The 25,390-nt window shown below is 38.4% G+C and overlaps 27 non-coding genes across 27 annotated transcripts; all 27 read left to right on the top strand.

The window, feature by feature from the left end:
• Positions 1–2,110: 2,110 nt before the first annotated feature.
• Positions 2,111–2,182, top strand: trnac-gca. Its single transcript has one exon. It is a non-coding gene; the product is annotated as a tRNA-Cys (tRNA).
• A 498-nt stretch (positions 2,183–2,680) lies between these two features.
• On the top strand, positions 2,681–2,752 carry trnac-gca. Its single transcript has one exon. It is a non-coding gene; the product is annotated as a tRNA-Cys (tRNA).
• A 397-nt stretch (positions 2,753–3,149) lies between these two features.
• On the top strand, positions 3,150–3,221 carry trnac-gca. Its single transcript has one exon. It is a non-coding gene; the product is annotated as a tRNA-Cys (tRNA).
• Positions 3,222–3,605: 384 nt separating this feature from the next.
• trnac-gca lies at positions 3,606–3,677 on the top strand. The gene has a single exon. It is a non-coding gene; the product is annotated as a tRNA-Cys (tRNA).
• A 498-nt stretch (positions 3,678–4,175) lies between these two features.
• trnac-gca lies at positions 4,176–4,247 on the top strand. The gene has a single exon. It is a non-coding gene; the product is annotated as a tRNA-Cys (tRNA).
• A 484-nt stretch (positions 4,248–4,731) lies between these two features.
• On the top strand, positions 4,732–4,803 carry trnac-gca. The gene has a single exon. It is a non-coding gene; the product is annotated as a tRNA-Cys (tRNA).
• A 484-nt stretch (positions 4,804–5,287) lies between these two features.
• trnac-gca lies at positions 5,288–5,359 on the top strand. Its single transcript has one exon. It is a non-coding gene; the product is annotated as a tRNA-Cys (tRNA).
• Positions 5,360–5,860: 501 nt separating this feature from the next.
• trnac-gca lies at positions 5,861–5,932 on the top strand. The gene has a single exon. It is a non-coding gene; the product is annotated as a tRNA-Cys (tRNA).
• Positions 5,933–6,428: 496 nt separating this feature from the next.
• On the top strand, positions 6,429–6,500 carry trnac-gca. The gene has a single exon. It is a non-coding gene; the product is annotated as a tRNA-Cys (tRNA).
• A 496-nt stretch (positions 6,501–6,996) lies between these two features.
• Positions 6,997–7,068, top strand: trnac-gca. The gene has a single exon. It is a non-coding gene; the product is annotated as a tRNA-Cys (tRNA).
• Positions 7,069–7,555: 487 nt separating this feature from the next.
• Positions 7,556–7,627, top strand: trnac-gca. Its single transcript has one exon. It is a non-coding gene; the product is annotated as a tRNA-Cys (tRNA).
• Positions 7,628–8,114: 487 nt separating this feature from the next.
• trnac-gca lies at positions 8,115–8,186 on the top strand. Its single transcript has one exon. It is a non-coding gene; the product is annotated as a tRNA-Cys (tRNA).
• A 484-nt stretch (positions 8,187–8,670) lies between these two features.
• trnac-gca lies at positions 8,671–8,742 on the top strand. The gene has a single exon. It is a non-coding gene; the product is annotated as a tRNA-Cys (tRNA).
• Positions 8,743–9,240: 498 nt separating this feature from the next.
• Positions 9,241–9,312, top strand: trnac-gca. The gene has a single exon. It is a non-coding gene; the product is annotated as a tRNA-Cys (tRNA).
• A 399-nt stretch (positions 9,313–9,711) lies between these two features.
• trnac-gca lies at positions 9,712–9,783 on the top strand. The gene has a single exon. It is a non-coding gene; the product is annotated as a tRNA-Cys (tRNA).
• A 485-nt stretch (positions 9,784–10,268) lies between these two features.
• trnac-gca lies at positions 10,269–10,340 on the top strand. The gene has a single exon. It is a non-coding gene; the product is annotated as a tRNA-Cys (tRNA).
• A 488-nt stretch (positions 10,341–10,828) lies between these two features.
• Positions 10,829–10,900, top strand: trnac-gca. Its single transcript has one exon. It is a non-coding gene; the product is annotated as a tRNA-Cys (tRNA).
• A 486-nt stretch (positions 10,901–11,386) lies between these two features.
• trnac-gca lies at positions 11,387–11,458 on the top strand. The gene has a single exon. It is a non-coding gene; the product is annotated as a tRNA-Cys (tRNA).
• A 485-nt stretch (positions 11,459–11,943) lies between these two features.
• Positions 11,944–12,015, top strand: trnac-gca. Its single transcript has one exon. It is a non-coding gene; the product is annotated as a tRNA-Cys (tRNA).
• A 484-nt stretch (positions 12,016–12,499) lies between these two features.
• On the top strand, positions 12,500–12,571 carry trnac-gca. The gene has a single exon. It is a non-coding gene; the product is annotated as a tRNA-Cys (tRNA).
• A 382-nt stretch (positions 12,572–12,953) lies between these two features.
• trnac-gca lies at positions 12,954–13,025 on the top strand. The gene has a single exon. It is a non-coding gene; the product is annotated as a tRNA-Cys (tRNA).
• A 487-nt stretch (positions 13,026–13,512) lies between these two features.
• On the top strand, positions 13,513–13,584 carry trnac-gca. Its single transcript has one exon. It is a non-coding gene; the product is annotated as a tRNA-Cys (tRNA).
• Positions 13,585–13,978: 394 nt separating this feature from the next.
• Positions 13,979–14,050, top strand: trnac-gca. Its single transcript has one exon. It is a non-coding gene; the product is annotated as a tRNA-Cys (tRNA).
• A 381-nt stretch (positions 14,051–14,431) lies between these two features.
• trnac-gca lies at positions 14,432–14,503 on the top strand. The gene has a single exon. It is a non-coding gene; the product is annotated as a tRNA-Cys (tRNA).
• A 383-nt stretch (positions 14,504–14,886) lies between these two features.
• On the top strand, positions 14,887–14,958 carry trnac-gca. The gene has a single exon. It is a non-coding gene; the product is annotated as a tRNA-Cys (tRNA).
• A 394-nt stretch (positions 14,959–15,352) lies between these two features.
• Positions 15,353–15,424, top strand: trnac-gca. Its single transcript has one exon. It is a non-coding gene; the product is annotated as a tRNA-Cys (tRNA).
• A 6,346-nt stretch (positions 15,425–21,770) lies between these two features.
• Positions 21,771–21,842, top strand: trnac-gca. The gene has a single exon. It is a non-coding gene; the product is annotated as a tRNA-Cys (tRNA).
• The last annotated feature ends 3,548 nt before the right edge of the window (positions 21,843–25,390 follow it).

The raw sequence follows: 25,390 nt of genomic DNA, 5'->3' as shown, positions 1-25,390 counted from the left end.
AGTGGTAGAGCATTTGACTGCAGATCAAGGAGATGGTCCCCAGTTCAAATCGTTGAGGTGCTCCCTTTGCCTAGACTAAACACCTCCTGAAAATGATTTAATCATTTGCTCTAAAAGCAAAGCATCGGTTCAAAAAGCAATTCCAGCCCTGCGATTGTCTCAATTTCTCAAAAATCATCTAATAAAAATTTTCCGGGGCAATTTTCAAAAGTATATTTAGCAGCAAAATGTTTTCTGTATTTAAAACTAGCTTTTCCCTCTTTTTTGCGGCATCTAAAGATTTAACAGCACATTTTTCGCACCTCAGAGACAATTTCTCGCCACAAGCGATTGGAACACTCGAATTCGTGAAAATACATCCAACATTGGACCTGACATTTCAGATTCTGCAGTGGTTCCTTCTATAACCGCCGTATCTGGAACAGCCCCAGTCCAATCAACACTTTCAAGTTTCTCTTTTTTAAAGCTTTTCAGTTAGAGAAATGGAAAAAAAGGATTATCTTCTAAACACAACTCCATCTAGAAGTTGTTTTAATTTTTTTTTTTTTTTTGGGGTAAGGCCTTTTAATGATATAATGAGCTGGATGACTTCCAAAACATAAACGAAGGAATTTTCCTCCTTGGCCTAACAGTTCTTCTACCGAAAACCTCTTATACCATTCTATTTTTTTTTTTTTTATTTATTTCACATTTAGTACACAACCAGCAAGCAACGACGGGCTATAGCTCAGTATTGAAAACTAGAGAAATTTGACTGCAGATCAAGAGGCTACACAGTCAAACCTCTGGGTCGCCCCCCCCCCACCTTGCCTTGACCAATAACCCTCACACTTCTCCAACTACTATGCCCTCTTTCTCTCGTTCGTTTTATACCTTCTCTTCCCCTTACGTTCTTCTCCGAGTCTGAGATTGGTCAATTTTCTGCAATAAGTAATCTAATCATAAATGTTCGCCCTTCCCTCCCCCCTATTCCTCCCCCGCGGCCATTATTCAACACCTGTGTATACTTTTTGTTCGTACGCGTCTACAAAATTTGTCTTAACTATTGAGGAACTAGCTTTGCCTCTTTTCCGCGGATACTAAAGAATCTTAAAGCCAATTGAGATATTTTCTACCTCAAGATTGGACACATAGATCAGACAAATATCCAGCATGCCATGACATGTTCTTTAAGTCAAGTTCTTTATAATCTTTACCGTCGTCTCCTCTCTCCGTCTCCTTTTTAGAGTAAAGGGATACCTAATCCTGCGCTCTCATTCTCTCTCTCTTCCCAATCAACACCACCCTCTCCTCAACCTGTGCCCGCACCCCCCCACAGACTTATTGTTATAAGGCTTTTTTTAAAGGGATTACAAGCTTACTGGATGTATTCCAGACAAGACAGGAATTTCTCCTCTGGCCCTTCTCCCCCGAAAACCTTCCTGCCATTCCCCTTTTTTTTAGTTATTTAGTGTTTCGTTGTGACCTTTTGATCCACATTTGAGGACGATACGAGGCCCCTTCTCCCTTAGGGCCCATTAGGTTGATACGTTCTCCTTTACCTCCCCACATATAGTGTTTTTCCCCCCATGTTCCGAGCATTGACTGCAGATCAAGAGGTCCCAGTTCAAATCTGGGTGCCCCCTTGCCTGACCACACTTGAATTAACATTTGCCCTAAAAGCAAAGCTTTTCAAAATGCAATTCAGCCCTGAGATTGTCAATTTCTCAAAATCATCTAATAAAATGTTCTGGGCATTTTCAAATGTATATTTGGAGCAAATTTTTTCTTTTGAACTAGCTTTCCTCTTTTGCGGATCTAAAGATTTAAAGCATTGAGAATTTCTCCCAAGATTGACACATAGATCTGAAATCTCCATGCCTGACATTTCAAGATTCTGAAGTGTTTCCTTTAAATCTCTGACAGCCCAGCATACACATTTCAAGTTTCTTAAAGCTTTCGTTAGAGAAATGGAAAAGGATTTAAACACAATCACAGAATTTGTTTAATGTGTAAGGCTTTTAAATGTATAACGATCTGATGATTCCAGACAAGAAGAATTTTCCTCTGGCTTAACAGTTGTTCTTCCGAAATCTCTACCATTCTATTGCTTTCATATTTAGACGATGCCGGGGGTATAGCTCAGTGGTAGAGCATTTGACTGCAGATCAAGAGGTCCCCAGTTCAAATCTGGGTGCCCCCTTGCCTGACCACACTTGAATTAACATTTGCTCTAAAAGCAAAGCTTTTCAAAATGCAATTCAGCCCTGAGATTGTCAATTTCTCAAAATCATCTAATAAAATGTTCTGGGCATTTTCAAATGTATATTTGGAGCAAATTTTTTCTTTTGAACTAGCTTTCCTCTTTTGCGGATCTAAAGATTTAAAGCATTGAGAATTTCTCCCAAGATTGACACATAGATCTGAAATCTCCATGCCTGACATTTCAAGATTCTGAAGTGTTTCCTTTAAATCTCTGACAGCCCAGCATACACATTTCAAGTTTCTTAAAGCTTTCCGTTAGAGAAATGGAAAAGGATTTTAAACACAATCACAGAATTTGTTTAATGTGTAAGGCTTTTAAATGTATAATGATCTGATGATTCCAGACAAGAAGAATTTTCCTCTGGCTTAACAGTTGTTCTTCCGAAACCTCTGCCATTCTTTCTTTTTTTTTTTGCTTTCACATTTAGATGAAGCAGGGGGTATAGCTCAGTGGTAGAGCATTTGACTGCAGATCAAGAGGTCCCCAGTTCAAATCTGGGTGCCCCCTTGCCTCAAAACCTGAGAACTAATGCTTGGTCCAAAAGCAAAGCTTTTCAAAATGTAATTCAGCCCTGAGATTGTCAATTTCTCAAAATCATCTAATAAAATTTTCTGGGCATTTTCAAATGTATATTTGGTGCAATTTTTTTCTTTTGAGCTAGCTTTCCTCTTTTGCAGATCTAAAGATTTAAAGCATTGAGAATTTCTCCCAAGATTGAAACACAGATCTGAAATGCTGTGAATGTCTGACATTCACAGAATTTGTTTAATGTGTAAGGCTTTTAAATGTATAACGATCTAATGATTCCAGACAAGAAGAATTTTCCTCTGGCCTAACAGTTTTTCTTCCGAAACCTCTACCATTCTAATTTTTTTTTTTTTTACTTTCACATTTAGACAAAGCAGGGGGTATAGCTCAGTAGTAGAGCATTTGACTGCAGATCAAGAGGTCCCCAGTTCAAATCTGGGTGCCCCCTTGCCTCAAAACCTGAGAACTAATGCTTGGTCCAAAAGCAAAGCTTTTCAAAATGTAATTCAGCCCTGAGATTGTCAATTTCTCAAAATCATCTAATAAAATGTTCTGGGCATTTTCAAATGTATATTTGGTGCAAATTTTTTCTTTTGAACTAGCTTTCCTCTTTTGCAGATCTAAAGATTTAAAGCATTGAGAATTTCTCCCAAGATTGAAACATAGATCTGAAATCTCCATGTCTCACATTCACAGAATTTGTTTAATGTGTAAGGCTTTTAAATGTATAACGATCTGATGATTCCAGACAAGAAGAATTTTCCTCTGGCCAAACAGTTTTTCTTCCGAAACCTCTACCATTCTAATGCTGCTTTCACATTTAGACAAAGCAGGGGGTATAGCTCAGTGGTAGAGCATTTGACTGCAGCTCAAGAGGTCCCCACTTCAAATCTGGGTGCCCCCTTGCCTGACTACACTTGAATTAACATTTGCTCTAAAAGCAAAGCTTTTCAAAAAGCAATTCAGCCCTGAGATTGTCAATTTCTCAAAATCATCTAATAAAATCTTCTGGGCATTTTCAAATGTATATTTAGAGCAAATGTTTTCTTTTAAACTAGCTTTCCTCTTTTGCGGATCTAAAGATTTAAAGCATTGAGAATTTCTCCCAAGATTGACACATAGATCTGAAATCTCCATGCCTGACATTTCAAGATTCTGAAGTGTTTCCTTTAAATCTCTGACAGCCCAGCATACACATTTCAAGTTTCTTAAAGCTTTCTTTTTGACAAATGGAAAAGGATTTTAAATGGAATCACAGAATTTGTTTAATGTGTAAGGCTTTTAAATGTATAACGTTCTGATGATTCCAGACAAGAAGAATTTTCCTCTGGCTTAACAGTTGTTCTTCCGAAACCTCTGCCATTCTTTCTTTTTTTTTTTGCTTTCACATTTAGATGAAGCAGGGGGTATAGCTCAGTGGTAGAGCATTTGACTGCAGATCAAGAGGTCCCCAGTTCAAATCTGGGTGCCCCCTTGCCTGACTACACTTGAATTAACATTTGCTCTAAAAGCAAAGCTTTTCAAAAAGCAATTCAGCCCTGAGATTGTCAATTTCTCAAAATCATCTAATAAAATCTTCTGGGCATTTTCAAATGTATATTTAGAGCAAATGTTTTCTTTTAAACTAGCTTTCCTCTTTTGCGGATCTAAAGATTTAAAGCATTGAGAATTTCTCCCAAGATTGACACATAGATCTGAAATCTCCATGCCTGACATTTCAAGATTCTGAAGTGTTTCCTTTAAATCTCTGACAGCCCAGCATACACATTTCAAGTTTCTTAAAGCTTTCTTTTTGACAAATGGAAAAGGATTTTAAATGGAATCACAGAATTTGTTTAATGTGTAAGGCTTTTAAATGTATAACGTTCTGATGATTCCAGACAAGAAGAATTTTCCTCTGGCTAACAGTTTGTTCTTCCGAAACCTCTGCCATTCTGCTTTCACATTTAGACGAAGCAGGGGGTATAGCTCAGTGGTAGAGCATTTGACTGCAGATCAAGAGGTCCCCAGTTCAAATCTGGGTGCCCCCTTGCCTGACTACACTTGAATTAACATTTGCTCTAAAAGCAAAGCTTTTCAAAAAGCAATTCAGCCCTGAGATTGTCAATTTCTCAAAATCATCTAATAAAATCTTCTGGGCATTTTCAAATGTATATTTAGAGCAAATGTTTTCTTTTAAACTAGCTTTCCTCTTTTGCGGATCTAAAGATTTAAAGCATTGAGAATTTCTCCCAAGAATGACACATAGATCTGAAATCTCCATGCCTGACATTTCAAGATTCTGAAGTGTTTCCTTTAAATCTCTGACAGCCCAGCATACACATTTCAAGTTTCTTAAAGCTTTCCGTTAGAGAAATGGAAAAGGATTTTAAACACAATCACAGAATTTGTTTAATGTGTAAGGCTTTTAAATGTATAACGTTCTGATGATTCCAGACAAGAAGAATTTTCCTCTGGCTTAACAGTTGTTCTTCCGAAACCTCTGCCATTCTGCTTTCACATTTAGACGAAGCAGGGGGTATAGCTCAGTGGTAGAGCATTTGACTGCAGATCAAGAGGTCCCCAGTTCAAATCTGGGTGCCCCCTTGCCTGACCACACTTGAATTAACATTTGCTCTAAAAGCAAAGCTTTTCAAAATGCAATTCAGCCCTGAGATTGTCAATTTCTCAAAATCATCTAATAAAATGTTCTGGGCATTTTCAAATGTATATTTGGAGCAATTTTTTTCTTTTGAACTAGCTTTCCTCTTTTGCGGATCTAAAGATTTAAAGCATTGAGAATTTCTCCCAAGATTGACACATAGATCTGAAATCTCCATGCCTGACATTTCAAGATTCTGAAGTGTTTCCTTTAAATCTCTGACAGCCCAGCATACACATTTCAAGTTTCTTAAAGCTTTCCGTTAGAGAAATGGAAAAGGATTTTAAACACAATCACAGAATTTGTTTAATGTGTAAGGCTTTTAAATGTATAATGATCTGATGATTCCAGACAAGAAGAATTTTCCTCTGGCCTAACAGTTTTTCTTCCGAAACCTCTACCATTCTAATTTTTTTTTTTTTTTACTTTCACATTTAGACAAAGCAGGGGGTATAGCTCAGTGGTAGAGCATTTGACTGCAGATCAAGAGGTCCCCAGTTCAAATCTGGGTGCCCCCTTGCCTCAAAACCTTAGAGCTAAGGCTTGGTCCAAAAGCAAAGCTTTTCAAAATGTAATTCAGCCCTGAGATTGTCAATTTCTCAAAATCATCTAATAAAATCTTCTGGGCATTTTCAAATGTATATTTGGAGCAAATTTTTTCTTTTGAACTAGCTTTCCTCTTTTGCGGATCTAAAGATTTAAAGCATTGAGAATTTCTCCCAAGATTGACACATAGATCTGAAATCTCCATGCCTGACATTTCAAGATTCTGAAGTGTTTCCTTTAAATCTCTGACAGCCCAGCATACACATTTCAAGTTTCTTAAAGCTTTCTTTTTGACAAATGGAAAAGGATTTTAAATGGAATCACAGAATTTGTTTAATGTGTAAGGCTTTTAAATGTATAACGTTCTGATGATTCCAGACAAGAAGAATTTTCCTCTGGCTTAACAGTTGTTCTTCCGAAACCTCTGCCATTCTTTCTTTTTTTTTGCTTTCACATTTAGATGAAGCAGGGGGTATAGCTCAGTGGTAGAGCATTTGACTGCAGATCAAGAGGTCCCCCGTTCAAATCTGGGTGCCCCCTTGCCTCAAAACCTTAGAACTAAGGCTTGGTCCAAAAGCAAAGCTTTTCAAAATGTAATTCAGCCCTGAGATTGTCAATTTCTCAAAATCATCTAATAAAATCTTCTGGGCATTTTCAAATGTATATTTGGAGCAAATTTTTTCTTTTGAACTAGCTTTCCTCTTTTGCGGATCTAAAGATTTAAAGCATTGAGAATTTCTCCCAAGATTGACACATAGATCTGAAATCTCCATGCCTGACATTTCAAGATTCTGAAGTGTTTCCTTTAAATCTCTGACAGCCCAGCATACACATTTCAAGTTTCTTAAAGCTTTCTTTTTGACAAATGGAAAAGGATTTTAAATGGAATCACAGAATTTGTTTAATGTGTAAGGCTTTTAAATGTATAACGTTCTGATGATTCCAGACAAGAAGAATTTTCCTCTGGCTTAACAGTTGTTCTTCCGAAACCTCTGCCATTCTTTTTTTTTTTTTGCTTTCACATTTAGACGAAGCAGGGGGTATAGCTCAGTGGTAGAGCATTTGACTGCAGATCAAGAGGTCCCCAGTTCAAATCTGGGTGCCCCCTTGCCTGACTACACTTGAATTAACATTTGCTCTAAAAGCAAAGCTTTTCAAAATGTAATTCAGCCCTGAGATTGTCAATTTCTCAAAATCATCTAATAAAATGTTCTGGGCATTTTCAAATGTATATTTGGAGCAAATGTTTTCTTTTGAACTAGCTTTCCTCTTTTGCGGATCTAAAGATTTAAAGCATTGAGAATTTCTCCCAAGATTGACACATAGATCTGAAATCTCCATGCCTGACATTTCAAGATTCTGAAGTGTTTCCTTTAAATCTCTGACAGCCCAGCATACACATTTCAAGTTTCTTAAAGCTTTCCGTTAGAGAAATGGAAAAGGATTTTAAACACAATCACAGAATTTGTTTAATGTGTAAGGCTTTTAAATGTATAACGTTCTGATGATTCCAGACAAGAAGAATTTTCCTCTGGCCTAACAGTTTTTCTTCCGAAACCTCTACCATTCTAATGCTTTCACATTTAGACAAAGCAGGGGGTATAGCTCAGTGGTAGAGCATTTGACTGCAGATCAAGAGGTCCCCAGTTCAAATCTGGGTGCCCCCTTGCCTCAAAACCTTAGAATTAATGCTTGCTCCAAAAGCAAAGCTTTTCAAAATGTAATTCAGCCCTGAGATTGTCAATTTCTCAAAATCATCTAATAAAATGTTCTGGGCATTTTCAAATGTATATTTGGAGCAAATGTTTTCTTTTAAACTAGCTTTCCTCTTTTGCGGATCTAAAGATTTAAAGCATTGAGAATTTCTCCCAAGATTGACACATAGATCTGAAATCTCCATGCCTGACATTTCAAGATTCTGAAGTGTTTCCTTTAAATCTCTGACAGCCCAGCATACACATTTCAAGTTTCTTAAAGCTTTCCGTTAGAGAAATGGAAAAGGATTTTAAACACAATCACAGAATTTGTTTAATGTGTAAGGCTTTTAAATGTATAACGATCTGATGATCTCAGACAAGAAGAATTTTCCTCTGGCCTAACAGTTTTTCTTCCGAAACCTCTACCATTCTAATGCTTTCACATTTAGACAAAGCAGGGGGTATAGCTCAGTGGTAGAGCATTTGACTGCAGATCAAGAGGTCCCCAGTTCAAATCTGGGTGCCCCCTTGCCTCAAAACCTTAGAATTAATGCTTGCTCCAAAAGCAAAGCTTTTCAAAATGTAATTCAGACCTGAGATTGTCAATTTCTCAAAATCATCTAATAAAATGTTCTGGGCATTTTCAAATGTATATTTGGAGCAAATGTTTTCTTTTGAACTAGCTTTCCTCTTTTGCGGATCTAAAGATTTAAAGCATTGAGAATTTCTCCCAAGATTGACACATAGATCTGAAATCTCCATGCCTGACATTTCAAGATTCTGAAGTGTTTCCTTTAAATCTCTGACAGCCCAGCATACACATTTCAAGTTTCTTAAAGCTTTCCGTTAGAGAAATGGAAAAGGATTTTAAACACAATCACAGAATTTGTTTAATGTGTAAGGCTTTTAAATGTATAACGATCTGATGATTCCAGACAAGAAGAATTTTCCTCTGGCTTAACAGTTGTTCTTCCGAAATCTCTACCATTCTGCTTTCACATTTAGACGAAGCAGGGGGTATAGCTCAGTGGTAGAGCATTTGACTGCAGATCAAGAGGTCCCCAGTTCAAATCTGGGTGCCCCCTTGCCTGACCACACTTGAATTAACTTTGCTCCAAAAGCAAAGCTTTTCAAAATGCAGTTCAGCCCTGAGATTGTAAATTTCTCAAAATCATCTAATAAAATGTTCTGGGCATTTTCAAACGTATATATTTGGAGCAAATGTTTTCTTTTGAACTAGCTTTCCTCTTTTGCGGATCTAAAGATTTAAAGCATTGAGAATTTCTCCCAAGATTGACACATAGATCTGAAATCTCCATGCCTGACATTTCAAGATTCTGAAGTGTTTCCTTTAAATCTCTGACAGCCCAGCATACACATTTCAAGTTTCTTAAAGCTTTCCGTTTAGAGAAATGGAAAAGGATTTTAAACACAATCACAGAATTTGTTTAATGTGTAAGGCTTTTAAATGTATAACGATCTGATGATTCCAGACAAGAAGAATTTTCCTCTGGCCTAACAGTTGTTCTTCCGAAACCTCTACCATTCTTTCTTTTTTTTTGCTTTCACATTTAGATGAAGCAGGGGGTATAGCTCAGTGGTAGAGCATTTGACTGCAGATCAAGAGGTCCCCAGTTCAAATCTGGGTGCCCCCTTGCCTGACTACACTTGAATTAACATTTGCTCTAAAAGCAAAGCTTTTCAAAATGTAATTCAGCCCTGAGATTGTCAATTTCTCAAAATAATCTAATAAAATGTTCTGGGCATTTTCAAATGTATATTTGGAGCAAATGTTTTCTTTTGAACTAGCTTTCCTCTTTTGCAGATCTAAAGATTTAAAGCATTGAGAATTTCTCCCAAGATTGAAACATAGATCTGAAATCTCCACGTCTGACATTCACAGAATTTGTTTAATGTGTAAGGCTTTTAAATGTATAACGATCTGATGATTCCAGACAAGAAGAATTTTTCTCTGGCTTAACAGTTGTTCTTCCGAAATCTCTACCATTCTATTTTTTTAAATTTTTTTTTTGCTTTCATATTTAGACGATGCCGGGGGTATAGCTCAGTGGTAAAGCATTTGACTGCAGATCAAGAGGTCCCCAGTTCAAATCTGGGTGCCCCCTTGCCTCAAAACCTTAGAATTAATGCTTGCTCCAAAAGCAAAGCTTTTCAAAATGTAATTCAGACCTGAGATTGTCAATTTCTCAAAATCATCTAATAAAAAAGTTTTGGGCTTTTTCAAATGTATATTTGGAGCAAATGTTTTCTTTTAAACTAGCTTTCCTCTTTTGCGGATCTAAAGATTTAAAGCATTGAGAATTTCTCCCAAGATTGACACATAGATCTGAAATCTCCATGCCTGACATTTCAAGATTCTGAAGTGTTTCCTTCAAATCTCTGACAGCCCAGCATACACATTTCAAGTTTCTTAAAGCTTTCCGTTAGAGAAATGGAAAAGGATTTTAAACACAATCACAGAATTTGTTTAATGTGTAAGGCTTTTAAATGTATAACGTTCTGATGATTCCAGACAAGAAGAATTTTCCTCTGGCTTAACAGTTGTTCTTCCGAAACCTCTGCCATTCTGCTTTCATATTTAGACGAAGCAGGGGGTATAGCTCAGTGGTAGAGCATTTGACTGCAGATCAAGAGGTCCCCAGTTCAAATCTGGGTGCCCCCTTGCCTCAAAACCTTAGAATTAATGCTTGCTCCAAAAGCAAAGCTTTTCAAAATGTAATTCAGCCCTGAGATTGTCAATTTCTCAAAATCATCTAATAAAATCTTCTGGGCATTTTCAAATGTATATTTGGAGCAAATTTTTTCTTTTGAACTAGCTTTCCTCTTTTGCGGATCTAAAGATTTAAAGCATTGAGAATTTCTCCCAAGATTGACACATAGATCTGAAATCTCCATGCCTGACATTTCAAGATTCTGAAGTGTTTCCTTTAAATCTCTGACAGCCCAGCATACACATTTCAAGTTTCTTAAAGCTTTCCGTTTTGAGAAATGGAAAAGGATTTTAAACACAATCACAGAATTTGTTTAATGTGTAAGGCTTTTAAATGTATAACGATCTGATGATTCCAGACAAGAAGAATTTTCCTCTGGCTTAACAGTTGTTCTTCCGAAATCTCTACCATTCTATTGCTTTCACATTTAGACGAAGCAGGGGGTATAGCTCAGTGGTAGAGCATTTGACTGCAGATCAAGAGGTCCCCAGTTCAAATCTGGGTGCCCCCTTGCCTCACAAACCTTGAATTAAGCTTGCTCCAAAAGCAAAGCTTTTCAAAATGTAATTCAGCCCTGAGATTGTCAATTTCTCAAAATCATCTAATAAAATCTTCTGGGCATTTTCAAATGTATATTTGGAGCAAATTTTTTTCTTTTGAACTAGCTTTCCTCTTTTGCGGATCTAAAGATTTAAAGCATTGAGAATTTCTCCCAAGATTGACACATAGATCTGAAATCTCCATGCCTGACATTTCAAGATTCTGAAGTGTTTCCTTTAAATCTCTGACAGCCCAGCATACACATTTCAAGTTTCTTAAAGCTTTCTTTTTGACAAATGGAAAAGGATTTTAAATGGAATCACAGAATTTGTTTAATGTGTAAGGCTTTTAAATGTATAACGTTCTGATGATTCCAGACAAGAAGAATTTTCCTCTGGCTTAACAGTTGTTCTACCGAAATCTCTACCATTCTATGCTTTCACATTTAGACAAAGCAGGGGGTATAGCTCAGTGGTAGAGCATTTGACTGCAGATCAAGAGGTCCCCAGTTCAAATCTGGGTGCCCCCTTGCCTGACACACTTGAATTATGTTTGCTCTAAAAGCAAAGCTTTTCAAAATGCAATTCAGCCCTGAGATTGTCAATTTCTCAAAATCATCTAATAAAATGTTCTGGGCATTTTCAAATGTATATTTGGAGCAAATGTTTTCTTTTGAACTAGCTTTCCTCTTTTGCGGATCTAAAGATTTAAAGCATTGAGAATTTCTCCCAAGATTGACACATAGATCTGAAATCTCCATGCCTGACATTTCAAGATTCTGAAGTGTTTCCTTTAAATCTCTGACAGCCCAGCATACACATTTCAAGTTTCTTAAAGCTTTCCGTTAGAGAAATGGAAAAGGATTTTAAACACAATCACAGAATTTGTTTAATGTGTAAGGCTTTTAAATGTATAACGATCTGATGATTCCAGACAAGAAGAATTTTCCTCTGGCCTAACAGTTTTTCTTCCGAAACCTCTACCATTCTAATGCTTTCACATTTAGACAAAGCAGGGGGTATAGCTCAGTGGTAGAGCATTTGACTGCAGATCAAGAGGTCCCCAGTTCAAATCTGGGTGCCCCCTTGCCTCAAAACCTTAGAACTAAGGCTTGGTCCAAAAGCAAAGCTTTTCAAAATGTAATTCAGCCCTGAGATTGTCAATTTCTCAAAATCATCTAATAAAATGTTCTGGGCATTTTCAAATGTATATTTGGAGCAAATGTTTTCTTTTGAACTAGCTTTCCTCTTTTGCGGATCTAAAGATTTAAAGCATTGAGAATTTCTCCCAAGATTGACACATAGATCTGAAATCTCCATGCCTGACATTTCAAGATTCTGAAGTGTTTCCTTTAAATCTCTGACAGCCCAGCATACACATTTCAAGTTTCTTAAAGCTTTCTTTTTGACAAATGGAAAAGGATTTTAAATGGAATCACAGAATTTGTTTAATGTGTAAGGCTTTTAAATGTATAACGTTCTGATGATTCCAGACAAGAAGAATTTTCCTCTGGCTTAACAGTTGTTCTTCCGAAACCTCTACCATTCTGCTTTCACATTTAGGCGAAGCAGGGGGTATAGCTCAGTGGTAGAGCATTTGACTGCAGATCAAGAGGTCCCCAGTTCAAATCTGGGTGCCCCCTTGCCTGACTACACTTGAATTAACATTTGCTCTAAAAGCAAAGCTTTTCAAAAAGCAATTCAGCCCTGAGATTGTCAATTTCTCAAAATCATCTAATAAAATCTTCTGGGCATTTTCAAATGTATATTTAGAGCAAATGTTTTCTTTTAAACTAGCTTTCCTCTTTTGCGGATCTAAAGATTTAAAGCATTGAGAATTTCTCCCAAGATTGAAACACAGATCTGAAATGCTGTGAATGTTTGACATTCACAGAATTTGTTTAATGTGTAAGGCTTTTAAATGTATAACGTTCTGATGATTCCAGACAAGAAGAATTTTCCTCTGGCTTAACAGTTGTTCTTCCGAAACCTCTGCCATTCTTGCTTTCACATTTAGATGAAGCAGGGGGTATAGCTCAGTGGTAGAGCATTTGACTGCAGATCAAGAGGTCCCCAGTTCAAATCTGGGTGCCCCCTTGCCTGACTACACTTGAATTAATGTTTGCTCTAAAAGCAAAGCTTTTCAAAAAGCAATTCAGCCCTGAGATTGTCAATTTCTCAAAATCATCTAATAAAATCTTCTGGGCATTTTCAAATGTATATTTAGAGCAAATGTTTTCTTTTAAACTAGCTTTCCTCTTTTGCGGATCTAAAGATTTAAAGCATTGAGAATTTCTCCCAAGATTGACACATAGATCTGAAATCTCCATGCCTGACATTTCAAGATTCTGAAGTGTTTCCTTTAAATCTCTGACAGCCCAGCATACACATTTCAAGTTTCTTAAAGCTTTCCGTTAGAGAAATGGAAAAGGATTTTAAACACAATCACAGAATTTGTTTAATGTGTAAGGCTTTTAAATGTATAACGATCTGATGATTCCAGACAGATAGAATTTTCCTCTGGCTTAACAGTTGTTCTTCCAAAATCTCTACCATTGTAATGCTTTCACATTCAGAGGAAGCAGGGGGTATAGCTCAGTGGTAGAGCATTTGACTGCAGATCAAGAGGTCCCCAGTTCAAATCTGGGTGCCCCCTTGCCTGACCACACTTGAATTAATGTTTGCTCTAAAAGCAAAGCTTTTCAAAATGTAATTCAGCCCTGAGATTGTCAATTTCTCAAAATCATCTAATAAAAAAGTTTTGGGCTTTTTCAAATGTATATTTGGAGCAAATGTTTTCTTTTGAACTAGCTTTCCTCTTTTGCAGATCTAAAGATTTAAAGCATTGAGAATTTCTCCCAAGATTGAAACATAGATCTGAAATCTCCATGTCTCACATTCACAGAATTTGTTTAATGTGTAAGGCTTTAAATGTATAACGATCTGATGATTCCAGACAAGAAGAATTTTCCTCTGGCCAAACAGTTTTTCTTCCGAAACCTCTACCATTCTAATTTTTTTTTTTGTTGCTTTCACATTTGGACAAAGCAGGGGGTATAGCTCAGTGGTAGAGCATTTGACTGCAGATCAAGAGGTCCCCAGTTCAAATCTGGGTGCCCCCTTGCCTCAAAACCTGAGAACTAATGCTTGGTCCAAAAGCAAAGCTTTTCAAAATGTAATTCAGCCCTGAGATTGTCAATTTCTCAAAATCATCTAATAAAATGTTCTGGGCATTTTCAAATGTATATTTGGAGCAAATTTTTTCTTTTGAACTAGCTTTCCTCTTTTGCGGATCTAAAGATTTAAAGCATTGAGAATTTCTCCCAAGATTGAAACACAGATCTGAAATTCTGTGAATGTCTGACATTCACAGAATTTGTTTAATGTGTAAGGCTTTTAAATGTATAACGTTCTGATGATTCCAGACAAGAAGAATTTTCCTCTGGCTTAACAGTTGTTCTTCCGAAACCTCTGCCATTCTGCTTTCACATTTAGACGAAGCAGGGGGTATAGCTCAGTGGTAGAGCATTTGATTGCAGATCAAGAGGTCCCCAGTTCAAATCTGGGTGCCCCCTTGCCTCAAAACCTTAGAACTAAGGCTTGGTCCAAAAGCAAAGCTTTTCAAAATGTAATTCAGCCCTGAGATTGTCAATTTCTCAAAATCATCTAATAAAATGTTCTGGGCATTTTCAAATGTATATTTGGTGCAAATTTTTTCTTTTGAACTAGCTTTCCTCTTTTGCGGATCTAAAGATTTAAAGCATTGAGAATTTCTCCCAAGATTGAAACATAGATCTGAAATCTCCATGTCTCACATTCACAGAATTTGTTTAATGTGTAAGGCTTTTAAATGTATAACGATCTGATGATTCCAGACAAGAAGAATTTTCCTCTGGCCAAACAGTTTTTCTTCCGAAACCTCTACCATTCTAATTTGCTTTCACATTTGGATAAAGCAGGGGGTATAGCTCAGTGGTAGAGCATTTGACTGCAGATCAAGAGGTCCCCAGTTCAAATCTGGGTGCCCCCTTGCCTCAAAACCTGAGAACTAATGCTTGGTCCAAAAGCAAAGCTTTCAAAATGTAATTCAGCCCTGAGATTGTCAATTTCTCAAAATCATCTAATAAAATCTTCTGGGCATTTTCAAATGTATATTTAGTGCAAATTTTTTCTTTTGAACTAGCTTTCCTCTTTTGCAGATCTAAAGATTTAAAGCATTGAGAATTTCTCCCAAGATTGAAACATAGATCTGAAATCTCCATGTCTGACATTCACAGAATTTGTTTAATGTGTAAGGCTTTTAAATGTATAACGATCTGATGATTCCAGACAAGAAGAATTTTCCTCTGGCCTAACAGTTTTTCTTCCGAAACCTCTACCATTCTATTTTTTTTTTTTTTTGGCTTTCACATTTAGACAAAGCAGGGGGTATAGCTCAGTGGTAGAGCATTTGACTGCAAATCAAGAGGTCCCCAGTTCAAATGTGGGTGCCCCCTTGCCTGACTTCACTTGAATTAACATTTGCTCTAAAAGCAAAGCTTTTCAAAAAGCAATTCAGCCCTGAGATTGTCAATTTCTCAAAATCATCTAATAAAATCTTCTGGGCATTTTCAAATGTATATTTAGAGCAAATGTTTTCTTTTAAACTAGCTTTCCTCTTTTGCGGATCTAAAGATTTAAAGCATTGAGAATTTCTCCCAAGATTGACACATAGATCTGAAATCTCCATGCCTGACATTTCAAGATTCTGAAGTGTTTCCTTTAAATCTCTGACAGCCCAGCATACACATTTCAAGTTTCTTAAAGCTTTCCGTTAGACAAATGGAAAAGGATTTTAAACACAATCACAGAATTTGTTTAATGTGTAAGGCTTTTAAATGTATTGTAACAATCCCCTTGTAAATTTCAACCAAGAAAACAGTTACTGAAGTCCGAGGACAATACACTCCAAGCATAGGAGTAGAGGAGATTGCAAATAAGCCCAAACAGGAGAGACAAAAACCCGTTGAAGTTATATTGAAAAAAATCAGTGGAACAAACACATACATATATAAAACCCCTATATACACAATAAGTCCCCAGTGTCCATCAACTCTGAAAGTCCACCAAGTCCAAAACCTAATGTCACAAAAAATCCAAAATCCCACAAGTCCTTAGCAATGCATTGCAGTGAACACAAAAAGAAAAAATCCAGGATAGATCTCACCGGTGGTGCAGGCCTGACATCCAGTTACATCCAAGACAGTTAGAGGAAATCCACCTTCTAGTTCCTCCATGCGCTTGTCTTGCCCTTTTAGATGGATCCTCGGCCGAGCTCATGAGTTCCCAGGTTGAGTGGTAGGCTTTGGGTTGTACTGCTCCTCTCACCCCAAACACATCACCACCCTCACTTCCACATGGCCAAACTTTTTCTCTCCTTCCTCTTCCTGGTTCCAGTCACCTGTCCCAGTGACTCCTCCCCCCTTTTCCAGCAGAGCTCTTTTAGTTCAGTTTCAGTTAGGGCCCCCGTATAATACATGGCTAATATAGAAAAAAAAAAAACTCCAATCATTTAATATGGTAAACACACACAAAAAAGGTTTAACCTTGCAAGGATTTTAATTTAAACCATTTTAAGACTTCTCATGTGTGGCAATGTCACAGACCACCCCACCCCAGCACCCCCCCGATTTCTTGCATACATCAGTGAGGAGCTGACTGGTGAACTGGGGGCCCCGATCTAAGACAAGGTATTTTGGCACACCCCATCTGGTGAAGATCTCATCCCGCAGCAACTGACAAAGACGTGGGGTTTTACTGTCCCTTAGAGGGAATAACTCTATCCACTTGGTGTAATAGTCCACCACAACTAGCAGATAACTGTTTCCCTTCTTGCGTCGACGAAAGGGCCCCATAAAATCCAGTCCAGCTTCTTCCACTTCAGTTGTCTGTAAAAATCCAGCAGGTTTCTTGTTGTCCGGCTTGTACTGCTGGCAAATCGCACACAGTCTCACATGTTGCCACACAACTTTTCGGACTGTGGGCCACCAGGCCACCTCTAAAATCCGCAACAGAGTCTTAAGTCTGCTCAAGTGACCCCCTAGTGGATGGTCATGAAAATAGTGGAGAAAAGCGGTGGTCATCTCCTTGGGCACTACCAATTGATACTTCCAGCCTGCTCCTTTAATGGGAATTGTCCTGTAAAGGACATCTTGAAGTATCTCCCAACCAATGCGCTCTGTCTGCTTGCTGATGTCGGCCTCTTTGGCCCGCATCTCTCTGACTTCTTGATTTTGTTTTTGAGCATGTGCGACCTCAGCCAGAGAAGTGGGCAAATCAGAGGTGTAGGCAGTTGGGGGTGTAGACATATAAGGGGCCATCACTGGTGATTGGTCAGGCTCCACTGCCCGCGAGAGAGCATCTGGCACGACGTTCATGCAGTTTCGATAGTAAACATCAAAGTAAAATTGTTGCAGCCTCAGAGTCCAGCGGGTAAGCCTGGAGCTGGTCTTTGGACAATTGAATGCCCAGGCCAGAGCACTATGGTCCGTGAAAACCATGAACTTGTCTCCCTCCAGGTAATGGCGCCATTTCTCTATGGCCCAAACCACTGCTAGGCACTCCTTCTCTGATGTAGAGTAGTTCTGTTCCACCCCACGAAGTGCTCTGGAGGCATATGCAATCACTGTCTCCCCCTCTGCAGTCTCCTGGGTCAGAATTGCTCCTAGCCCTACATTACTGGCATCAGTATGTACCTGGAAGGGCCGAGATAGATCAGGCTGGGCCAGAACAGGAGGTGTTTTCAAGGCCTGCTTTAGCTGATCAAAACTCTTCTGGCATTCCTCTGTCCATGCCCACTCAACTGCCTTTTTCTTCAGGTGGTTCAAAGGTGCAGCAAGGTCTGCAAAGTGAGGGATGAATTTGTGATACCATCCCACAAGACCCAAGAACCTTTGCAAGGACTTGATGTCTTGCGGGACAGGATAATTAGTCACAGCCTGGGTTTTCTCTTCATCAATTTCCACCCCCTTTCTTGAGACAATATGTCCCAAAAACCTAAGCTGAGGTTGCAAGAAGTGGCACTTTTTCCAAGTTCAGAGTGAGGTTTGCAGCCTGCAGTTTGGCGAATACGGCGTGGAGATCTTTAAATGCTGCTCGCGGTTAGGGGAGTAGACAATGATGTCATCAATATACACAAAGCATATGTGGCCCCGTAATTTCCCTAAAACTGTTTCCATAAGGCGCTGGAAGGTTGCCCCTGCATTTTTTAAACCAAAAGGCATAGATTTAAAATGGTAAAGTCCTACAGGTGTAAGAAAGGCTGTCTTGGCCTTGCTCCTTGGATCCATTGCTACTTGCCAATAGCCAGATTTCAAATCTAAAGAGCTGAAACACCCTGCCCCATGTAAAGATTCCAGGATTTCATGAATCAGTGGCATAGGGTATGCATCTTGGGGTGTCTTGGCGTTCAGTTTTCTGTAGTCAACACAGAAGCGGTAGGATCCATCTGGTTTTCCCACCAGCACCACAGGCGAAGCCCAAGCAGACTGAGATGGCTCTATGATGTCGTCTTCCAACATGAATTTCACATGCTCCTCTATGATGTTTCTTTTCAGGGGGGATACCCTATAGGCCCTAGTGCGAACTGGAATCTCATCACTAGTATATATATGATGCTGGGTTATGGTGGTCCTTCCTAATTTTGAAGAACACACTGAGGTCCAGGTTTGAAACAGCACCTGCATCTCTGGTGGATGAGATTTCAACAGAGCTTCATGGGCTTCATGGGTTCCAGATGCAACAGTGACCTTCACACTGAAGGAGAGAGGAGGAGCCATAGCCACATACAAATTCACAGCCTTTCTTGATTCCGCCGATAGTGACCAGGTCAAATCACATGGAGAGCGGTTTAAAAATGGAAAGAAAGATCTTTTCCCATGGATCAACACTCCATATGTATGTCCCCCTAAATTAAGCAGGACTTGAGCTTTTGTTAAAAAAATCCAGACCCAGAATAAGACGAAAGGCTAAGTTGCTGTCTGCCATAATGTAGGTCTCCAAGGTCCAGACGGCCCCATGCCAGGTGTATGCCAGTTGAGTCTTCCCTTCGGCCCGGTGTGACTTGCCATCTGCCAACACGAAAGTCAGAGGATCCCCTGTACTCAGAGTCTCTCCAACCCTGGCCATCTTGTGCCAAAGACTACTCTGCATCAAAGTGTAGGTGCAACCCGTAACCAGCACGGCTTCTCCTTGGAGCCCTCGTGTTTCAATAGGAACAACCAGCAGGTGTGGAGATTCTGCTTTAGCTAAGGCCACATGGTGACTGTGTTGGCCCCGGTGTTCCAGATTGACACTACTGGAGCTTTTGCTGTTCTGTTTCTTCTTGGTCTTGTCACTAGAAGCCTGGCTATTCACTCTGGCCCAGTAGTCCTTTTTTGCAGCCCAGTCACACTCTACCATGACCCGACTTTAACTAGTTGTTCCACAGTATGGACTGTCCCTCTCAAACTACTGACTAAGGCTGGATTGCAGTTCTTCATGATACGCCTGACCAATTCGACTTCCGTCATGTCAGGCTTCCATTTTAAGCACAGTGCCCTGTAGTCGTAAGCGAAGTCTCTTATGCTTTGGTCAGGGGCCTGGACACTGACACGCAGCTGCTCAGTCAAGTAATCAGTGGGCAAAAACGCAGACAAAAAGGAGTGCTTAAATTCAGTCCAGTTATGAATCTTTGTCTTCTCTGCCATCCACCAGCTCTTTGCAGATTGTTTTAGGACTGTTGACAATGTGGCTATGAGTTCGGCATCAGACAAGGGCCTTAGTGATAAAAAGTTTTCACACTGCTCAATAAAGCTTAACACAGCAGGAGTATCACGAGATTCCCCAAAAGTCAGAAAATCTAAGCGAACAGGAGGCTTAGCAACGAAAGAAGGGGGGCCAGACACACTGCCAGAAGAGGGTGTCATGATGTTACTATCATTAGGAGATGGATAAAAAAAGGAGTTTTGACTCATAGGGGTGCCAGAGCGCTTTAGCTTACCAATCTCCCTTTTCCATTGTTCATCTCTGCGCAACAGACATTCAACTACCCCCTGCTCTAATTGTTTTAGAGAACTTTTTAAAAGCAGCTCAAAGTTCTAAAACTTTTGATCCACATATTCTCTAAGGCTGTGCTCTCTATTCACTGCACTCTCTACTGAAGCTATAAAATCCCCCTCTAAAGTATCAACCTGGTTTTCGAGGCTATTAACAGATTCTTTTACCTCTTGTATCATACTGTGGTTAATAATGTCTGTAACTGTTGAATCTTCCTCCTCCGAAACCTCTGAGTCATGAATATACATTTCACTTAAAAGAGAGGAAATTTCTGCGACAGGTTCCCAGAATGTTACAAAGGGTCCAGGTCTGATAGCTGGAGTTACATCCTGGCCCTCCTCTGGTTCTCGAGTGTCAGCCATTTGCATTTCCATTTTAACCTCACAGACTGGGCTATTTGCAACTCACAACTCTTTATATTCTCTTGTAGTGTATATCCCCGTACAGGCCACCACTCTGTAACAATCCCCTTGTAAATTTCAACCAAGAAAACAGTTACTGAAGTCCAAGGACAATACACTCCAAGCATAGGAGTAGAGGAGAGAGAAAAACCTGTTGAAGTTATATTGAAAAAATCAGTGGAACAAACACATACACATATACAACCCCTATATACACAATAAGTGCCCATCAACTCTGAAAGTCCACCAAGTCCAAAACCCAAAGTCACAAAAAATCCCAAATCCCACAAGTCCTTAGCAATGCATTGCAGTGAACAAAAAAAGAAAAAATCCAGGATAGATCTCACCGGTGGTGCAGGCCTGACATCCAGTTACATCCAAGACAGTTAGAGGAAATCCACCTTCTAGTTCCTCCATGCGCTTGTCTTGCCCTTTTAGATGGATCCTCGGCCGAGCTCTTGAGTTCCCAGGTTGAGTGGTAGGCTTTGGGTTGTACTGCTCCTCTCACACCAAACACATCACCACCCTCACTTCCACATGGCCAAACTTTTTCTCTCCTTCCTCTTCCTGGTTCCAGTCACCTGTCCCAGTGACTCCTCCCCCCTTTTCCAGCAGAGCTCTTAAAGGGCCTACGCAACTCTTTTAGTTCAGTTTCAGTTAGGGCCCCCGTATAATACATGGCTAATACAGAAAAAAAAAACTCCAATCATTTAATACGGTAAACACACACAAAAAAAGTTTAACCTTGCAAGGATTTTAATTTAAACCATTTTAAGACTTCTCATGTGGCAATGTCACAGTATAATGAGCTGATGACTCCAGAAATGAAGAATTTTCCTCGGGCTTAACAGTTTTTTCTGAAACTTCTACCATTCTATTTTTTTTTTTTTTGCTTTCACATTTAGACGAAGCAGGGGGTATAGCTCAGAGCATTTGACTGCAGATCAAGAGGTCCCCAGTTCAAATCTGGCTGCCCTCTTGCCTCAAAACCTTAGAATTAGTTCTTGGTCCAAAAGCAAAGCTTTTCAAAATGTAATTCAGGCCAGTGATTGCAAATTTCTCAAAATCATCTCAAAAGAAAAGTTTTGGGCATTTTCAAATGTATATTTGCAGCAAGTTTTTTTCTTTTAAACTAGCTTTCCTCTTTTGCAGATCTAAAGATTTAAAGCATTGAGAATTTCTCCCAAAACTGAAACATAGATCTGAAATCTCCATGTCTGACATTCACAGAATTTGTTTAATGTGTAAGGCTTTTAAATGTATAATGATCTGATGATTCCAGACATGAAGAATTTTCCTCGGGCTTAACAGTTTTTCTTCCGAAAGCTCTACCATTCTAATTTTGCTTTCAGATTTAGAAGTCCCAGGGGGTATAGCTCAGTGGTAGAGCATTTGACTGCAGATCAAGAGGTCCCTAGTTCAAATCTGCGTGCCCCCTTGCTTGAACACTTTAGAATTAACATTTACTCTAAAAGCAAAGCTTTTCAAAATGTAATTCAGGACTGAGATTGCAAATTTCTGAAAATCATATGAAATAAAAAGACCTGGGCATTTTCAAATGTATAATTGGGGTAATCTGATGATTCCAGAGATGAAGTATTTTTCTTGAGCTCAACAGTTTTTCCCGAAACCTCTACCATTTTCCACATATATATATATATATATTTTTTGCTTTCCCATGCAGAAGCTACAGGGGGTATAGTTCAGATATACAGCATTTTATTGCAGATCAAGAGGTCCCCAGTTCAAATCTGGGTGCCCCCTTTCCTCAAAACCGTGGAATTAATGCTTGTTCCAGCAGCAAAGCTTTTCAAAATGTAATTCATGCCTGAGATTGCAAATTTCTCAAAATCTTCTGAGATAAAAAATCTGGACTTTTTCAAATGTATATTTGGAGCAAGTTTTTTTCTTTTAAACTAGCTGTCCTTGTTTGCAGATCTAAAGATTTAAAGCATTGAGAATTTCTCCCAAGATTGAAACATAGATCTGAAATCTCCATGCCTGACATTCACAGAATTTGTTTAATGTTTAAGGCTTTTAAATGTATAACGATCTGATGATTCCAGACAAGAAGAATTTTCCTCTGGCTCAACAGTTTTTTCCAAAACCTCTACCATTATCCATTTATTTATTTTTTTTTTGCTTTCAATTTCTGAATCGACACAGGGTATAGCTCAGTGGTAGAGCATTTGACTGCAGATTGACTCAAATCTGGGTGCCGCCTTTCCTCAGAACCCTAGAATTCATTCTTGGTCCAAAGCAAAGCTTTTCAAAATGCAATTCAGGCCTGAGATTGCAATTTTCTCAAAATCGTCTGAGAAAAAAAAAGTTCTGGGCTTTTTCAAATGTATATTTGGAGCAATTTTTTTCTTTTGAACCAGGTTTCCTCTTTTGGGGATCTAAATATTTAAAGCATTCAGAATTTCTCCCATGATTGACACATAGGTTTGAAATCTCCATGCCTGACATTTCAAGATTCTATAGTTTTTCCTTTAAATCTCTGACAGCCCCACCTACTTATTTCAAGTTTCTTAAAGCTTTATAAAATTATTTATTCTAATATAAAATTTTTACTGTGCTGAATTTTTCTTTCTTAAACCATTTCCGTTTCCATTTCTTTTCTTGCTTAATCAAATTAACCAAGGCAAATCGATGAATGGAAGTGCATTTGACTGCACTTTAAAAGGTCCCCTGTTCAAAGCGTGTTATCTTTAGAATCAACACTTGCTTTAAAAGAGTAGTTTTTCAACTTGTAGCCTAAGAACTCTTTGCATTTCTCCAAATTTAGTCATGACAAATCATCTGAGAAAGCAAGTTTTTTTTTTTATTTCAAACCAAGTTTTCTTTTTTTGGGATGTAATGATTTGATGCCTTGAGAATTTCTCCCAATATTGACACATAATTTGACTGCAGCTTAAGAGGTCCCCAATTCCAATTCATACTTGCTTTTCAAAGTGTGGCCTAAATCCACTCGTGCTTCTCATAATCCAGGCCAGAGACTGCGAGTTCTTGAAATACGTCTCAAAAAACAAACTCTGGTGTTTTTCAAGTGTAAACATGGGGCAAGTCTTTGTTCCAAGCCAGATTTCTTGTTTTGGGGATCTGATGATTTGATGGATTGAGAATTTCTCCCAAGATTGCGACATTGGGTCTGAAATCTCTCCTGACATATTTTTTTTTCCTCCTTACCTGTCCTGAAACCAGGGGTTATACCTCAGTGGTAGAGGTCTTTCATGCATTATTTTGAATCATTTATCACATACCACAGGTTTTTCTTTGATGTGTGTCTTGTATGAATCCATGCCTGGTCTTTGAAGCGGTCCCTCATTCAAAACTGGTTGCCTCTTTGCTGGACAGGCTTGGAGTTAAAGGTTTACTCTTAAAACAGCCTAGGCTGGAGTTTTCAGATTTCTAAATCTTTCCTTTAGATCAATTTAATGGGATTTCAAAAATAATCTCAGAATATATTGAGGTTTTAATGCAATTAAAATTTTTAAGTATCTGATTATTCCATAGATTAAGAATTATTTTAGAGCTTTACAGTGGCCTGAAATGTCATCTGATGTGAGCTTTTGACTGCAGATTAAGAGGTCCACAGTTTAAATCTGGGTGCCCCCCTTGCATGTAAACTTTAGAACTGACACTTTCCTTAAAAGAGTTGCTTTTCAAATTGTAGCCTAAAATAGGGTTGTCCAATCTTATCCACAGAGGGCTTGTGTGACTGCAGGTTTTCACTCCAACAAAGCAGGAGGTCACCTGATTAATTGTTTGAAGACTAAGACCAACTGATTAAACAAGTAGAATCAGGTGTGCTTCAGCCTGTTTGGAGTCAAAATCTGCAGCCACAATGGCCCTTTGTGGATAAGATTGGACACCCCTGGCCTAAAGCTACCAGTATTTCTGATAATTCAGGCCAGAGATTTCAATTTTTGGAATGTGCACAAGTTTTTGATTCAATTCAGGTTTCCATTTTTTGGGATCGGATTATTTGATGGATCTAGAATTTCTCCCAAGTTTGACATATGGGTCTGAAATTTGACATGAATGTTTTTTATAAGTCCACATTTTAAATCTGCACACCTCCTTACACAGAATATTTTGATTAAGTTATCATACACAACAGATTTGTAATCAAAGTGTGCCTTATTTTTCTAACTTAGGCCTGAAATTTTAAAATGTTGAAATGTTTACTTTAATACATATTCAATGAATTCACGTAGAAAACTTAGCTTATTGTGTTGTTTTGTTCTCTATTTTCATTTATTTTAAAAGCTTGGAATTCAAGCGGACACAGAACTTTTTTTTTTCAAAGTATGCCTTTAAACAGCTGTAGTTCTTTCAGCAATTTCAAACAGCAGGAATTTCTGTTAGTTCCATCTGAAGATTTCAAGATTCTCTAATCTTTCCTTAAGAACAAATTCTGCACAATTCAAACACAGTTTGTTGTGTTTTAATGCATTTTTCCATTTTAGGAGTCTGATTATTTAAAACATCAATGCCCCCCAAGTTTATTATCGGATATGGAATTTTTTGTTCCATCATCAAACTTTCAAAAGCCACAAGTATATCTTGGTGGTCAAGCCTTGGACTAATCAGGGGGTCCCAAGTTCAGTTCTGTTTTCTTGCATGTAAGCTCAGAATTGAAAGTGACCAAAATAAGGCTGTTTTTTTAAGGTGTTCTTTTAAAAAGCAGGTGTTTGTAATGACCTAGGTGAAAAATTTCAAGCTTGTTAAATCTTTACTTTAAAATAATTTCAGGGAATTTCACATGTAAACTCAGATTTTAGTGGTTCTGATGGATCTGATGATTTGATAGATCAAGAATTTTCCACAACTTTGATAGCTATATCTTAAACCTCTTTTGATATGGATTTGATGGGAATCTGATGATTTGATGGATATTTTCTTGAACAGTTTTGACTCTTGGATCTGAATCCTCTTCTGATATGGATTTTTTTGTTCAGTCTTCATTGTTCAGTCTAGAAT

Source organism: Colossoma macropomum, unplaced genomic scaffold (assembly GCF_904425465.1).
Source record: "Colossoma macropomum unplaced genomic scaffold, Colossoma_macropomum, whole genome shotgun sequence".
NCBI classification, from domain to species: domain Eukaryota; kingdom Metazoa; phylum Chordata; class Actinopteri; order Characiformes; family Serrasalmidae; genus Colossoma; species Colossoma macropomum.
The sequence above is the reverse complement of the archived record's forward strand: the minus strand, read 5'-3'. Positions and strand labels throughout refer to the sequence as shown.